The following is a 5,325-nucleotide window of genomic DNA, read 5'->3' as shown; positions in this document are numbered from 1 at the left end:
CCAGAGGAAGCTTAGGTTCCTCCATATTTGTTCTCTTCTAGCCATAACATTGATCACAACTGTAATCACATACTAATTTAGGTTGTTTAATCACATACTGTTTTAATTAATCACATACTTTTTTGGGCTGTTAACTGTCTGCCTCCCTTACTAGGCTGTAGACGCCCCAGGACAAGGGCTATAGGTCTTTCTGTCTCTCTTGTTTACTGCCTATCAAGGAATTCGGACAGCATAGGTCACTAATGAACATTTCCGAATGAATACAAACTTTGAAATACTGTCTTGTTTAGGTAACAGGCCCAAAGTCGCACAAATGACTCAAGATTTGAACCCACGACATTCTGGCTTTGAAGCCTAAGGTCTGACTGCATCACCAACTGCCCCTCCTCTCCCTCAAAGCCAGAGCCAAACGCAAGTGGGCTGGGAGGGGAGCTGAGCGGTAGAGTCTGAGGATGTGAGAGAGCCACGCACTGCAAGGCAGTCGGCGCCGCGCCATCGCTGGCCTCGGGCCCAGGAGAAGGGGCAACCGTCACGTGTACCCTGCAGGGCTAGCGGCCGCCGCACCCTGGGGCAGGAATGTAGCCCCGCCCGGCTCCCGCGCCACCAAAACCGCGCTGGCGGTGGGGACTGACGTCAATGAAAGGGGCGCCTCGGGCGCCGCGCGAGGACTGCTAGGGCAGTGGGCAGAGCCAGGGCAGACACGCCCCCCACCGCAGCTCCGCAGCTGATTAGGTTCGAGGAAGCCTCGCACCCGGCTTTCCAGGCCAGCGGGGGCGGGGGCGGGGATGGACACGCCCCCTCCCGTCTCCCGCCTCTGATTGGCGCACAGAGCTCCGCCTTGGGTTTGGAAGGCTCTCCTGGGAGCTCACGCCCGGCTCGGGCCGAGGATTGGCGGTTCCGGGGCTGGGGAGCGCTTTCTCCCGGGAGCTGCTGCTGTGACCCGAGTGGCTCGGACCAGCTTGCGGTCGCGTGCGGCCCCCCTCGAGCAACCGGGTCCGTAGGTCGGCGGCCCGGCTCGGCGCTGCGGTGGGAGTCGGGGTGCCACTGGGACGCGACCACCAGATCCACTTAGGGCCCCGTCGTTCTGAGAAGCGGCCACGTCTGAGCCCCGGGGCCTCCTCGTGCTGGAGATGTCGCCTTAGGAGCTCGGCCAGGATACCGTCTCCCACGCTCTTGTGCTGTCCGTGAGCACCGCCTGGCCCTTGTGGGCACCCTCGCAGCAGGAAGCCCAGAGCTGCGCCCGCCCTTTCTGAAGGCTGTGGAAGGGGTTGAGTGGGCGCATCTTACCTCGTCTCATCCCCATTTGAGGTCTGTCGGAGCTTCCCTGCAGCGTGGTGAGTACCTGCTCCAATTCTCTGCGAGGCGGAGGAGTGCACAGGGCACAGAGGCTGGCTTGGGAGTCCTGACCTTGGATCCCTGCGTCTTCCACAATCCACAGAAGCAGATAGCCTCCGAAAGGCTTCTGGGCCCGACCTTCCCCAGAAGACCTCCTCAGCCATCTGGCAGGAACAAAAATAACTTAGTGGTTGAGAGCCCGGGTGCTGGGGTCAATCTGCCTGGTTCATGTCCCAACTTCCATCACCTGCCAGCTGTGTGACTTTGGGTGTAGCTTTCTCATCTGTAAAATGGGTGTAATAGTGCCACCTCATGTGAGGAAGAAAGAAAGCACCCATCTGAACGTGCTCTGTTCTGTGATTGACACCGAACAAGCTGCCTCTATGAGTTCAATCATAAAGCTAAGATTTAAAACTACACAGGTTTGCTGATGGCAGTGATGATGAAAATGACAATGATTCTATAGCCCCTGGTAGTCAAACAGCCTTTCCCTTCATCATGTATTCAATCAGCATACATAGAATATGTTTTACCAGGTACTAGTAGGAATGCCCTCGCAAACTCCATTTTCCCATCAAGGGTTATTCATTTTCACCATTTATTTTAAAAAGCTTGTTTAAAATTTTGTAGAGACAGTCATGCTATATTGACCAGGCTGGTCTCGAACTCCTGAGCTCAAGTGATCCTCCCACCTCAGCCTCCCAAAGTGCTGGGATCACAGGCAGGAGCCACCAGGCCTGGCCTTATTCACACCATTTTGACGATGAGCAACTTGTAGCAGGGGAAACTAAGACTTATCCAAGGTCAGTCAGCAGCACAGCCAGAATTCAGGGTTCTAGAACTCTTGAAAAGGGTTATCCCTAGATCTAGTAGCAGTTTATTTCCAGGTCATATATGAGAATTGGTCTGGGGAAAGGGCCCAGTTCCCTTCTCCACCTCCTGGGACACAGATTTGAAGGCCAATGTATATCCAGTTCTCTAGGCATACCTGCCTGAGGCTAGGCCTTGCTGGTGGGGAAGCCCACACAGCCATTTGAACTGGGCTTCCCATTTGAGGAGCCACAGATTTTGGCTGCTGTCCAGTGGCATGTTTGTGTAGGGTAGCAGGCCAGGGCCCCAAGTATTGATTTGGACTTTGGGCCAGAGGCTCCAGTAATTTTTCTATGAGGCCCTAGGTCCCTGATTACAGAGATTATTGCTGTCACCTGGGTTATTGGAAGGGGGCCTCCAGCTGTGTGAGGACACAGGTGTTGCCAACTCAACCAAAAGTGTCCTGCCTCGTGGTTTCCGTGCCTTCCTGGGACTACAGCGAGATACTCACCTAGAACAGCTGTCTGTACTGAACTTCGTGTATTACAAAAAGCGCACCATATTTATATATTGCAAATTCATTGCATGGTGAGTCACTTTTTAAATATATTTCTTTGTTAGGGTTCCACAGTTCTTCACTTATTGCCTGTTTCAAATCAAGTTGAACTTTGTCATTTTCAATGTTTGGCATTTCCTTTGGGGTTCAATTCCAACCTAGTTTGTGTCAAATTGAAGTATTTTGCAATTGGTCTTTACTCGTTTGTACACATACCCATGCTTATCTTCTTTTATGTCAGCTCAGAAATGAAAGATCCATTTGTAATCTTTTAATAGCCCCATGGTTTCATTTTCTGGTTTTCAAAAGAACCATTGTTCAAGTATAAACAATATGCTTGAACAATGTTAAGATCTTGTCCAGGAAATCTGAGGGAAAATAGCTGTTGAACACATTGAATGGGACAAGAAAAGTTTCTTTTGATAATAAAGGTTTCTTTTGATAATAAAAGTGTTCTGATTCACCATTTAGTCGGTGTTCCTAAAGCCTACCAATCTAATCCTACCTGGAGTCTGCCTGTTTTTATTCCCAGCCTCACTCTGCCGTCTGAATCCCAGAATAAGAGGCAAAGTCAAGAGTGAGGGGTCTCTGACGGATGCGGTGACTCACATCTGTAATCCCAACACTCTGTGAGGATGAGATGGGTGGATTACTTGAGGTCAGGAGTTCAAGACCAGCCTGGCCATCATGGTGAAACCTCAAAACCTCGTCTCTACTAAAAATACAAAAATTAGGCATGGTGGCAGGCACCTGTAATCCCAGCTACTTGGAAGGCTGAGGCAAAAGAATTGCGTGAACCTTGGAGGCGGAGGTTGCAGTGAGCCAAGATTGTGCCACTGCACTCCAGCCTGGGTGACAGAGACTCTGCCTCAAAAAAACAAAAAAGTGAGGGGCCCAAAATCTGGATGTGCTAAGTCCTCCCCAAGGTTCATGGAGGGTATGGTTGAGGCTGAAGGCTCAGACTCTCCCCAAGCATTTCTTGGTATGTTTGTAATGCAGCTTGCTTACGCTGTGGAGTCAAGCCATTGCCATCCTGGCAGAAGTTGCTGGGAAGTCAGGCTCCAAGCCATTTCCTCCCGAGGCAGCTGCTGCTACTTGATCCGTGTTGCCCTTCTTTCCCTGGGGAGGTGAGGCCGGATATCACCCTTTCTCCTACCACCCCAGACCAGCCTAGGAGTCTTCCCTGGGCGTGGTCATAGCCAGCTGAGGTCACCAGGGAGCTTTAGAGCAGTGAGTTCTGCCCACTGCAGCAAAACAGCAGAGCAGGGAGGAGAAAGGGAGTTACTGGCTGGGGAATGTCCTAGCACCCAGTTAGCCAGACCTGTTCACACATGTTGCCCCTAGGCTTTGGCAGACAAGCAGCTCCATTCCTCCTTCTGTACAGACTTATCTGTCTGTGGAATTGTTGGCTCCCAGCACTGGCGCAGGCCCTCAGAAACCATTAGCATCAACCTGTTCTTACAGCAGTAACAGGGAAACTGATCCTCAGATGGGATGTGAATTGCCTGAGGCCTTTCAGCCAGTGAGTGGCAGAAGCAGGGCTTGAACCCACTCCTCTGACTCATAAGTCAGGGCTCTGTGTACTGGGCTGGGTTGCCGCTCTAGATTTCTTCTGTGGAAGCTTGACTCTTCCTCTTTAGAGGGCTACAGCTTCAAGGCTGGGCTAGCTGTCACCAGCAAAGAGCCCTGACCCTAGTGAATAGACTAAAAGAAATTCCACAGCTCCACCCCTACCTTCCCAGGTGGGATAATTCATTGTTCTTCCCTTTCCATTGGCAGGACTTCCCCTTCAAGAATTAGGTGGGAATAAGAAAGTACTTTTCACAGAAACGTGAAGTGTTCTTGAAGCTGCCTGGCTGTGAAGTCAGCTCGGAGATTTAAAAGCGTGGGCTTGCTGGGCATAGTGGCTCACATCTGTAATCCCACCACTCGGAGAGGCTGAGGCGGCTGGATCACCTGAGGTCAGGAGTTCAAGACCAGCATCTCTATTGGTCTTGACCAGTTCAAGACCCCATCTCTACTAAAAATACAAAAAATTATCTGGGCGTGGTGAAGGATGTCTACAATCCCAGCTACTTGGGAGGCTGAGGTAGGACAATTGCTTAAACCCAGGAGGCGGAGGTTACAGTGAGCTGAGATTGCACCACTGCACTCCAGCTTGGGCAACAAGAGCGAAACTTGCTCTCAAAAAGATAAAAAGTGTGGGCTGCAGTCATTTAAACCACCTCTGGCCTCAGCTGAGCCACTGGTACTCATATTTGCATCTCAGCTTCCCTTTACTCCCCTATGAAATGGAGTAACACTGCCTAACTCCTAGAATTATTTTGAGGATTAAAGGAGATCATCCCAAAAAAAAAAGATATTATCCATATTGCCTGATACAGAGTAAACATCCCAGAGTTAGCTTTTATGTATCTTTATTAGCCTGAAACTGTGACTTGGTGACTGTTGGTGTGTTTGTCATCCAGCTCTGGGGGCTTACTTAGCACATAGATTAGGTTTTAACTGGATTTTCATAATAGCACCTAAGGAGGGGCAGATTTTAAAATTCCCATTTTCCAGAAAAAAAGTACAGTTTTCATACATTAACTTATCTGGAAGTCTTCTGCAACTTTTTTTTTTTT

General features: G+C 50.3%; 1 protein-coding gene across 1 annotated transcript in view; it reads left to right on the top strand.

Annotated features, from left to right (window-relative positions):
* The first annotated feature begins 704 nt into the window (after positions 1–704).
* The window catches only part of AVPI1 (arginine vasopressin induced 1), a 10,169-nt gene continuing 5,548 nt past the window's right edge, over positions 705–5,325 (top strand). The window contains exon 1 of the mRNA XM_032281201.1: positions 705–1,334. The gene's annotated coding sequence lies outside the window, so the exon portion shown is untranslated. The remainder of the gene's footprint in view (positions 1,335–5,325) is intronic.

The sequence above is a fragment of the Sapajus apella genome, unplaced genomic scaffold (assembly GCF_009761245.1).
Source record: "Sapajus apella isolate SASKATOON/1434 unplaced genomic scaffold, GSC_monkey_1.0 scaffold13, whole genome shotgun sequence".
Classification (NCBI taxonomy): domain Eukaryota; kingdom Metazoa; phylum Chordata; class Mammalia; order Primates; family Cebidae; genus Sapajus; species Sapajus apella.
Note: the sequence above shows the minus strand (reverse complement) of the source record. Positions and strands in the feature narration are given on the sequence as shown.